A 12,723-nucleotide genomic window follows, 5' to 3' on the forward strand; every position below is an offset into this window, starting at 1 on the left:
AGCCTTCAAGCACATTCCATGCTCTCGACCTTGTCATCTGTTCACCATCTGTGTTGCCATTTTACACTTTTAGTGTGGCAAATGATCTTTACAACAGCGATCACTATCCCATTTTTATATCTCTTGCACGAAGAGGAGCAAACCCCATGTCGAGATCCCCTCGATTCATTCTCGATAGGGCAGACTGAGAACTCTTCTCTTCCACCGCAGAACTCACAGAGAACATAGTAGAAGATGCGCACATCGATGATGCTGTTGAAGCTATTTATTCAGGCAGCTATGCTTTCCATTCCTAGAACATCAGGAAAAATACTAAAATATTCGAAACCATGGTGGAATCCCGACTGTCATGAAGCACTGAAAAAAAAACAGAAAAAAGCATGGTGTATTTTTCGTAGATATCCTACTCTGCGAAACCTCATAGCATTTGAAAGAGCCAAAGCAAATATGCACGAAAAGTAAGGAGGCAGAACCAAAGGAATTCTTGGATTTCGTATGTGTCGTCAATAACATCCTCCACACTAGTAAGCGGGTTTGGGAAAGAGTTCGAAAAGCATTCGGATTATATAAAGACCACTCACTTTCCTTTTTGGAAAAAGATGGCCGAGTGATTAGCTCAATAGAAGAAATTGCGAATACAATTGGTGAGACGTTTGCTACCGTTTCTTCCAGCAGAAACTATTCACCTGCATTTCTCTCCATTAAGCAAAACTCTGAAATAAATCCTATCGCATTCAACTCTTCCAATTCTGAGCCTTACAATAGAGACTTTACTATGCTTGAATTAAAGAGCGCTTTGTTGCAGACACATAGGTCTTCTCCGGGTCTCGATGGCGTGAATTACGAAATGCTAAAGCATCTGTCCTATAAGTCACTGACTGCCCTTCTCACTCTTTACAATAGAGTGTGGAAGGAGCGTACTTTTCCCAGTGCATGGAGGAGAGCTTTTGTAATTCCTATTGGAAAGATCCAAGAAATCCCTCCAACTATCGGCCCTTACGAGTTGCATATGCAAGCTCTTTGAAGAAATGGTAAACAACCGCCTAGTCTACTTCTTGGAAAGAAATAATATTATATCGCCTTATCAAAGGGGTTTTCGAAAGGGGAGAACAACCGTAGATAACATGCTCCTCTTAGAGACATCTATTCGAAAAGCTTTTGTAAGAAGAAGTCACCTTGTCTCGGTATTCTTCGACATTGAGAAAGCTTATGATAAGGCATGGCGATACGATATACTTAGCGATTTTCATGAGAGTGGCTTGCGCGGCAACCTACCAATTTTCATTCAGAATTTCTTGAACACTAGAACTTTTCAAGTAAGGATTGGCTCTGTTTTGTCGGATGTTTTTGAACAGGAAGAGGGTGTGCCTCAAGGATGTGTACTTAGTGTAACCCTTTTCGTTTTAAAAATAAACTCTGTACTAAAAGAACTTCCTCCCACCATCTTGGGATCTCTATATGTAGATGATTTACAGATTAGCTGTCGAGGGGCACACATGAGATACGTAGAGAGGCAATTGCAGATGGCTCTGAATAAGATCCAAGAATGGTCAGACAAATAGGGATTTACATTTTCGAAACAGAAAACTGTGTGTGTGCACTTTTGTAGGAAGCGAAGGCTCCATACTAAGCCTGAGTTATATCTGAATGGTACAATTATTCCAGTTGCGCCCGAAGTAAAATTTTTAGGAGTGACGTTCGACAGAAAATTGACTTTCCTATCTCATGTTTTAAACCTGAAAAAGAAGTGTTTAAAAACACTAAATATTTTAAAAGTGTTTTCGAACACCTCCTGGGGTGCAGAGCGTTGCTCATGCACTATGGCTCAGTTGTTTACGGATCCGCTCGGCCATCAGTATTGTTAAAATTGGATGCTGTTCATCATCAAGCTCTGCGGATTTGTTCAGGAGCTTTCAGGACTTCTCCTGTCCAGAGCCTGCATGTTGACTCTAATGAACCATCACTTTATCTGAGGCGTGAGCAATTGTCCCTTTTGCAATATTTTAATATTCTATCCCAACCTGAACATCCCAATAAGCTGTGCTTACTTGATAATGTGTGTAACACTTTATTTGAAACACGTCCATCCTGTGTTACTACTTTTCCTTTAAGAGTTCGCCCTGTCTTTGAGGAACTTTCCCTCTCTGATATGCATACCCAAGCAGTATAGAATTCTGAAATCCCACCTTGGGAAAATGCACGGATTCAGCTTCTTGATGTTTTCAAGCATCACGTGAAGACAAGCACTAATGAGATCATTTACAGACAACTCTTTGCTGAACTCAAGCACAAATATAGCAGTTATCTTCCAGTATATACAGATAGATCCAAGTCAAAAGATTAAGTCGGGATGGCATTTGTAATTGAAGATCACATGGAGGGCAGACGCTTGCACCATGCTTTCTCTGTCTTAACATCTGAACTAACTGCAATATATTATAGTCTTTTGTACAACTCAAGGCGCAGCCACAAAAAGTTTATAGTTTATACAGACTCCTATAGTGCGCTTAAATCATTAGAAGCTTTTTTTAACACTCAAAATCCAGTAATAGTGTATGTTCTCAACATACATATAAACTTAACAAGTCGTGGATATGAAATCCTGTACTGCTGGGTTCCTGGCCATGTGGGAATAAAAGGGAATGAGCTGGCAGATATCACAGGGAAATGTGCTGTTGAACTGTCCAGTCGCCTCATCCCTTTTGGAGATATCTGTTGTATTGTCAAAGAGAAGATCCGAAAAAAATGGGAGCAACTTTGGGATGTTCAGCTTCAAAACAAGTTAAGACATATAAAGTCTAGAATTGAGCATTGGGAATTTACTAGATATCGTAAAGAGAAAGTTCTTTTGATTCGCTTCAGAATTGGTCACACTAGAGTGACACATAACTACCTTTTAAAAGCTGAGAATGAGCCTGTTTGTTCAAATTGTAATGTTTGTCTATCTGTCCGTCATATTTTAACTGTCCAAGTTTTAATAGTCTTCGTCAGAAATATTTTAATAGCTGTGACTTACTTCTCAGCCGTTTAATCGGAAGAGAGGTCAATTGTAATTTATTTTATTACTTAAAAAGAGACTGGCTTTTATTACTTAATGTAATCTGTTATGCAGATTGTGTATTGTATTTTAATGTGTGCTTTTACCTGGTTTTTTATATGACTTCATCCTCTGGATTTGGTACATGTATCTTTTTTAATTTTTTTTATTAATAAGTAGTTGATTTCATTAGATTAGGTCATCCCACCTTTTGTTTGGCGCAACATAATCATCTTTGGTTTTTGCACCAAAATCTCACTCACTCACTCTAATCTCAATCCTCAGGGGAGAAATAACTCCTATCATAGTTATAAAAGTAATGCTTTGGGGATTATATAAGTCATGTGTAATTCGCAAATTTTTTGTGTTTTCAAGTAGTACAATAATTGATTTACCCTCAGCATAACCAACGCACAATGCACAGATAGCCTGGAATTTTCTCGAAAGACACCTGGAAAAGTCAGGGAATTTTATTCTCCTGTTTGAGTGGCAACCCTGTCTATAGAATGCCTAAGCATTACATATAATGTTTAAGCTGTACCTTGCTCCAGGAGCCATGCCATCACGAACTGCCCATAGAACCTGTAAGTAAAGAAATCAGTATTGAAAAACAATCGTAAACTAAATCATGCAAACTTTGGTAGACGATTGCACGGATTTTTGACGATTTACGTTGGCGCAATTGTTGTCGCGGTTTTTACAATCGTCAGCCATCTTGAAAAACGCTGCTTTTACGTAGTTTACGCATAGTAAAGTATTCGAAACTTTAAAAAATAAATATCGTTAAAAATAATGGATTAATTTTTTTTGTTGGAAATGTCGTTTTTTAAAATGGCGGGCAAATGTAAATAAATACATTTACTATGAGTATAAAATACTAAAGTAAGGTTAAATTATTACTTTCATATAGCTAAGAAATTGAATAAAAACATTGCGCCAATGTTTAATTGGATTAAAATATTACTTAAATTGAATATCGAATTAAAAACATCATAACCAACTTTTAAAAGAATTAAAATATTACTTAAATTGACTATCAAATTTAAAAAATCATACCAGCGTTTAAAAGAATTAAAATATTACTTAAATTCAAATCCTTTAAAATAAGTTTTACTAAAACATATGTGGCAATAAACATCTTGGCAATTTTTGAAAACAGTGTATTAATTTTTTTAATAAAAATTGAAGTATACAATTATAAAGTAAAAGAAAATATGTACTTACATTTTTTTGAGTATTTAACCTGTCGTATATTGATAAGTACCACAAAAAAAAATCGGAATCAGAATTTAGATATCAATGAAAAAAAAATTAGAAAAATGTAATCTAAGGAAAAAAAAATTGAAAAATGTAATCTAAGGAATTTGAAGAGATAAATAATAGAATTTTAAAATGGTGCGTTAATGCACAAATATTCAGTAACCAATCTGGGAACTGATTACAGCTCGTTAATGCACAAATATTTTGTAACCAGTCACAGAGCTGATTAAATCACGAATAGAATTTAAATTATTTAACTAATCATACATAATAAAATCATTTAAAATATGCAAAATTAAATTGTATTTTAATATTTAACAGCCATAAATAATGTTTAAAACACTAGATTAAATTTATAGATATTAAAGTAATGTGACGTCATCAATTACATCATTTACAATATAAAATATCATAAACAATACATTTTTTATTTCAAATAAAAATGCAAAATTAATGGATTTTTAATATTTAGAAGCCATAAATAATATTTAAAACACGGAATTTATGCATAATAAAACGCATTATTTTTTAAATAAAATGACAACAAAATATCGGCTACCATAAATAACTTGTCTAACAATGAGTTTACCATAAGTCGTATCGCTCGCCAAAATCCGTGCAACCGTCTACCAAAGTAGCACCATGCAAAGTATAGTATTTTTAACTTATCCTTTCATGTTATGTGCTACAGCGATGTATCGCTTCTGCTGTGTGGTGAGCAGCCAGGCACAAAAATCTTGTCATTATGTGTAGCCCGGAAACACCTTCTCTGTGCCGTCGGCACACTGAGCCACCGCGAAATTTACGAGGATTGGTCTGTTTCAGAGTAAAATTCCCCCGAAGACTGGTCCGTTTCAAAGTAAAAAAAAAAAAAAAAAAAGATGAGCTTCTCATCGGGTTTTTTCGGAGCGAACACTTGGTAGTTCTACACCTATGCAGATCTTTAGGGCACTTTCTGCGTTCAATCACTTGACATCATTCCCTGCACTGGTATACCTGTAACGACAATTTTAAAAAAATTACGTGATAAATCGCTGTGTCGATTTAGATAAAATTTTTCAAAACACTTACCCAATCACAAAGTGAAAACTCTTGGTTTTCAGTGGGAGCTTTGTGTGCTTCGAAGCAGGCATCCGATTGGCAAAGGCAGTCACAGTCTTGATATCGCTGGGCTGGCCTGAATTACAGTCGGTCCTTAGGCATATGGGGCAGGCATTGGCACATCCATGGCTTCCCAGATGATCATACGATTTTTCACACATAGTGCAGTAATGATTACTAACGAAAAACCCTTTGAGGGATTTGATAACGTCTTAATGTCCATCATTGCAGGCATAAATTATCCGCTGAGCCCTTCCTTTATAGACCACCTAAAATATAGTAAGACGAAAAAAATAAAAAAAAATAAAAAAATAAAAAAAAAATAAAATAAAAAATGGCATCGTGTAAAAATTAATTCCAAAAATCAAACCATTTAGGTATTTTTTAATATTGAAATGAATTGCGATTTAATCATCTAAAAATTCCCCCATGCATTTAATATCTAAAGGAATTACATACATGCATAAAAAATTTCATTTTTACAAGTTATATTTTTAACATCGAAGCAAATAGCATACATGCATGCATTTTATTTTATGCGAACATACATAAAAACATAATCTTTTTAGATTATCTTTTTAGATAAAAATTAACTCAATATTTCCAAGTTATGTTTCTTAACATGGAAACGAATTGCGTACATGCATATTGTAATCTTAAAATTCATTATGCATTCATTTTTTGACTAGTTATATTTTTTAACTTCTAAACGAAAAAACTTTTCTAAAAATAAACTCATAAATTCCAAACTCGAACAATTTAGAAAAAGAATACATTCAGTTTTACAAATTGTATTTTTTACATCGAAACGATTTCTATACTTAATCATCTAAGAATTCATTGTGTATTTAATTTTAACATTTAAATGAATTGCATGCATAACATATAAAGTTAATCTAAAAAGAAAAAATTCATCCTGCATTCAGATTTTACGAGTTATAGTTTAACATGCAAATACATATATGCATCATGCAAAAAAACTAAAAATAATTCAAAAATTGAACAATTTAGAAATCAGTTTTCAACCCCTTATAATTTTAACATCTAAACGAATTTAAGTTAATATAAAAAATTAATTTAATTTTTACAAACTATATTTTAAGATCTAAAATTGCATGGATGCATAAAATATAGAATTAATCTAACAATTAAAAGTAATTGAAATCTCACGAGCATTTAATTTTTACAAGTTATATTTTTAACTTCTAACTTTCATTTTCCCTAAAATAATTCAAAAATTTATCATCGAGCAGTTTAGAAATAAAACTTTCAAGTTTCATCCATTATATTTTTAACATCGAAACAAATTTCTTATACACGTAAAGTGAATCTAAAAATTTACCATGCATTGAATTGTTTTAACTTGGAAACATAACGAAATAATCATAAACTATAAAGATAGCTACTCTCAATTTTTGAGTTCATTAATATTGTTGCGTGCATACGGGTTCATAATAAACTGAATGCACAAGTCCGATGAAAAGCGAATAAAATTTATTCCTTTATTAAGAACGTGATATTTAATAAATAAAGGTAACAAACAAAATGTTAAAAAACGCCTCTTTGGACGTAATTTAAGCTAAAAAAAATGTGAAACCTTTCAGATTTTCTTTTTCTTTTGTTTCAAATTAAATTTATTCGTTACCGATAAATAACTCCGCCGCTTAAAAGCAATAGATGCAGTTCCTAAGAGTAGAATTTTTTTTTTACATTTTAAACTGATTAATTTAAATGAAAACGCATTTAATTCATGATACAGTTAATTAAAAACATTCAATATTTTTCTAGAATTATTCACCCCCTCCGCAGACGGTATTATAATACAGTCATGAAATAAAAATACACTTGTATCAGATGTTAATAACTTTTTTAAAATCTCGAACTATTAGTAATGAATCTGCAATATTTAATTTTACAAATCGTTATTTTAATCATTTAAATTCAGCATCCGAAATGTCAACCGTACAACAAAATCTGAGAAATACCAATAATCCTTTATGGTGAGTTATTTTACTATATATATATATATATATATATATTTTATATATATATATATATATATAATTTTGTGCTGAAAGAACTAGCGTGTCGTTAAATGTTTTTCTAAACTCAATTTAAATCTCAGTTATGGGACCAAATCTGAAAAATATAAATAATCCGTTAAGGTAACCATTTTTATTATTGTTTTTGATTATGCTCTAAAAAATGACGTTTGAAATGCAAATAAATGCAAGATGCTAAATTTTTATAAATCCATTACATGTTACAATTTATTTGGAAGGAGGTTAAACATGATTATTTTGACCCATGCATTTAGAAGGATTTTAAAATAAATTAAAAATGCTTTTCAGTGAATTTTATTGTTTCTAAAATATGCACTTTCATCACCATGCAGTATTTTTTTCCCCATTGATTATTCTAATATTTGAGAGTGAGTTCTGATAGGTAAAGATTTCGGTTTCTATAGTATGCCACTGTTTTTTTAATCTCCCTGCATCTCATCGAAAACTCAGAAGGCAAAGTTTTTAATTTGATGTAATTATTAAGTTTAGGCAAAGTACGCGAGATCTGTTTGTGTAAGCTCTAGTCTGACCGATAGCACCCAGGGAATGGTATCCACGGGCTTCATACTTTCCTTCACTTATCATTAACTTCGAGAGGATTTTAAATGCTCTCGTATCGCTAAGAGTCTAATTCACAAACAAGTACTTGCTATTCAAGCCCCGAATCCACTTTTAAATAATCCTAAAATAATATACATAATTCAGCTTGGCAATCAGTCAGCCTAAGCTAATCAAAATGTATAATATGGGAATGGCTTTCTAATTTGAAGAGTATTCGATTTTGATATATTGTTGAAAGCAGTCACCGCATATGCATATGTTTTTGGCGATATTTAAAATTTGTATGTTACAGCCTTAATGATTAAGTTTTCCAATTCTGGCGGGTATGTGAAGTGGCCCCTTTAACAGGAAAAACTTCGGTTTCGGTTGATTGAAATTGTCGGTGGAAAATATTTTCGGTGTAGTTTAGTAGCTTTTTAATTATTTGACATTGCGGCTTTATAATAAATATGAAAAAGAAGAACTAATAGGATCTCTATACTCTGTATTCAATATGCGCCACTTTTTCCTTCATTCTTTCTCTCTTTTGGTTTTCGTTTAGCTACACCATATATTCTGTAGTAAAATCAGCAAAAGGAAATTTTTGGTGTTCTTTTTCCTTGATTCTGTAAGCACGTGCTTGTATTGCTTAATGATTAATCCAGCTCTGACTGTAGCTGCAGTCACGCTTCATCATGCAAACCATTGAGAGATCCAATCTGATACTGTTATAATCCGCTTACTTTCTATCATCTCTTTAAAGAATAGGAATTTTTGATGAATTCCATCAAAGAATTTTTTATCCATTTATTTCTCCTACAGACAGTATTGTGGCGAAGTGGCCTCAGAAAATAAAAATCCACTTCACCGGGTTTAAAATACTACGGTGTTTATTTTTACGAAAAGAATACGAAAAACGTAGTTAGAACACACTCACATCTTTATTAACATTTTTAACCTCAACTGCTAGATAGAATATTCTAAGTAAACAATATAATTTCTGTTGCCATTCCAAAAAGGTAAATATAAAACAATATAACTGCATTCATTTCCAACATTCTCCCCACCTTGCAAAATGGGGATTTTGCAACATCAATATAACTTAAAGTTCTAAACTAAAATTTAAAAGGATCAATAAAGCTCATATAGTTCCAAATTCTCAATAAATTCATAAGTCTAGTTTTTGTGGAGGATGTACTTCTCTGCCAAGACGAGTTTTTCTAAAACATCTTGGATTACTTATTTCCTGTTCTTCGATAGGTGTATATTGATCGTTTTGTTTTATTTTATAAATTTGCTTGTCTCCTACATTATTCCCCATTAAAGGGAGTTTATCTGAACTATTGTTTAGTTCAAAAGGGAAGAGGCGTTGAACTGGCCTAAGTACAACTCCAGAGGATGTTTTTAACTTCACAAGACGCGTGATATTATCTTTCCCTAAGAACAATTCAAGTACTCAACCCAACATCCAGTCTATTCGTTTTTTCTTATCATTTCCGATGAGAACAATATCATTCATTTTAATTATTCCTCTTTTACCCTTTGCAATATTTCGGAGAAAGCCTAGATATTCCTTCTTAAAACGATTTTTAAGTCCTTCTCTAACTCGTTGTAAATATTTCCATCTTTCTATAATGCTCATAGAATTAAGTTTTGTAGGAACATACAAGGTTTTAACGGTGACAAAACATCACCTTCCTCCGACAGGTAAGGTCTGTTATTCATTAGGCTTTCACATTCGCACAGGAGGTTTAGAAATTCTTCATATCCTAAACAAGCGTGTCTGAAAGTTTTTCGGAGGAGATCCTTTAAAATTCTTATTAACCTCTTCCAAAATCCTCCCCACCATGACGCTGTGGGAGGATTGAATTTACATTTTATTTACATTAATGCACACTTCCTTTCGAAATCAGCCCAATCCAATTGATTCATAGCTTTATTTAAACCTACGAAATTCGAACCATTGTCCGAGTATATGTTTTCAACTCGACCTCTTCTTGAAATAAAACGTCTAAATGCATCTATAAAGACGTTTGTGCTCAAAGAAGTGGTTAATTCAAGATGAACAGCTCTAAAAACTGCACACGTGAAAATTACTATCCAAGCCTTTAAATTCCCTTTCAAGAAAACTGGGCCGGCGAGATCGGTTCCTGTCATTTGAAAATTTTGAGCATTTTTGTCCTGTCTTCAGGTAAAGGAGGAAGAGGTACTTACGGTATCCGGACATAATCCCGACAGCCGAAATCCCGACAAGCCAGAATCCCGACAGACGGAATCCCGACAAGCTAAAATCCCGACAGGGTCGAAATCCCGACAAACCAAAATCCCGACAGGGTCGAAATCCCGACAGGGTTGAAATCCCGACAAACCAAAATCCCGACAGGGTCGAAATCCCGATTGTCCAATATCCCGACAGGGTCAAAATACCGACACGGGCGAAATCCCAATAAGGCCTAATGACCCCTTAACATACTTCCACAGCTGCAACTAGTATATGCTTTAATGACTAGCAAATCTGAAGAAAATTACAAAAGATTATTCCAAGATTTAATTGATTTCGCTGAAGAAAATAATATTGAACTGAGGCCATCTAGAATCATTAGTGATCTAGAAAAGGCAGCTATAAATGCTCCGCGCACTCAAAATGCTGTCGAGGATTGGCACAGAAGATGGGGGACCTTAATTGGACGGGCCATGTTGGCGTTTATAACATCATAGAAGGATTTCAAAAAGAACAGGAGCATGTGGAATACCAAGTTGAATGCATTCTTCGCGGAGAACAACAACCAAAACGTAGGAAGGTAGATGATGACAGATAAAGGAGAATTATGACTGTTGCGGACGATCGTGATAATCGACCTGTGATGGAACATCTTCGTGCTATCGCTCACAATGTGTCACTGTAAATATGTCTTTTGCATGTGTAAGTGATGTTTTCTTTTTCTTAATAAAAAGAATTTTATAAATCTTCATTTCAAATTTTAACGGTCATTTCAGTTTGTTAAAAATTATTTAAGTAATGACATAATTTTTATGATTTTTTGGTTTAAACTTTTAATTAGTAATATGTAATAGTTAGTTAAAAATTGTATTTTATTAAGCTAAATTGAGTGTTTGTATTTAGATATTAACTTGTCGGGATTTTAGACAGTCGGGATTTCGACCCTGTCGGGATTCTGACCATGTCGGGATTCTGGCTTGTCGGGATTTTGACCCTGTCGGGATTTTGACCCTGTCGGGATTTTGACCCTGTCGGGATTTTGACCGTGTCGGGACTTTGAGTTGTCGGGATTTCGGCACTGTCGGGGTTTTGGACAGTCGGGATTCTGGCTTGTCGGGATTTCGGCTGTCGGGATTATGACCCAGACCCGGCCTTAACATCATATATCTGGCATGTGACACATCTTTTTACCACAAAACGTACAGTTTTTCTACCTCTGATAATCCAAACTCTTTCTCTCAAAATCATCAGAAGTGTTTGTGTTCCAGCATGTTTATGTTCTCAGTGTAATTACTCGATCATTCTTTCTACAATTACATTTTTGGAAGGTAGCAATATAGGGAATGTATATTCCAGCAAATCTGAAGAATCTAAATCTCGAGATTTCATTCTAAAATTCCATTTTCATCAACGAAAATCTGAAGATTTTTCAGATCAGACTTTTTCGTTCTTCTTCAAAAGCATCCTTTGTATAAAAAAAATAAAGTTTTTTCGGCTTTCTCGAATTCTTCAGCGGATATATTAGCCAAACGATTTTCATTTTTCATATAAGTGGGTCGGAATCTTAACATCCAAGCAGTAGTCCGTACAATCATAGAATATTTCGAAAATATGGAGACAAGTTTAGCTAGCCGTTGAATTCAACCGTTGAATTCTTCGCCGAAATGACAGTTCGACGTCGTTCTTTATCGATTTCTTTCATATAAAAATCGATCATTTGAAAGTTTCTGGAGGTTTCTTCAGAAATTCAGGTCCTGTCCATCGTTGGGATTTTAGGAGTTGCAATGGATAGCATCCTCTTGACAATAAATCAGCAGGGTTTAAGATTCCTGGTATATGTTTCCAATATCCTTCTTTGCTGTAATCTTGAATCTCTTTAACTCGGTTTTCTACAAAAACAGATCAATTTATTTCGCTTCTTTAGCCATGTTAAAACCACTGAAGAGTCTGACCAAAAATAAGTCTTCGTGTTTATACAATTCAAGCTTTTAATAACCAGTTGATATAATCTTACACCCAGAAGTGCGGCCATTTATTCCAACCGCGGTAAAGTGATCTCTTTCAATGGGGTAAGTCGGGATTTTGCTAATACAAGACTCAAGTAAACTTCTTCATGTTCTTCTGTTCTTAAAAATATACAGGCACCATAAGCTAGTTTACTTGCATCGCAGAAGATGTGTAAAGAGCTTGTTGAATTAATGAAAATTATTCTTGGGACTCAGCAGTCATTCAAAAAATGTATTTCTGTAGACCATTTATTGAATTCTTTCTGAATGTCTTCTGGTAGTTCCTCGTCCCAGTCAGACTTTAATTTCCAAGTCTTCTGCAAAATAATATTTGGAATAAGTAAATCTGGTGAAGAAACTCCTATAGGATCAAAAACTTTCTGAATGCATGAAAGGAGGATTCGTCTTGTGGGAGCTTCAGACCAAGATACTACTCGGCATCTCAATTCATATGATGGGCGGTACCACTGAAGACCGAGCACATTTTCTGAACTT

Source organism: Stegodyphus dumicola, chromosome 4 (genome assembly GCF_044657685.1).
Source record: "Stegodyphus dumicola isolate Sdum_Otavi_A_Nest chromosome 4, ASM4465768v1".
Classification (NCBI taxonomy): domain Eukaryota; kingdom Metazoa; phylum Arthropoda; class Arachnida; order Araneae; family Eresidae; genus Stegodyphus; species Stegodyphus dumicola.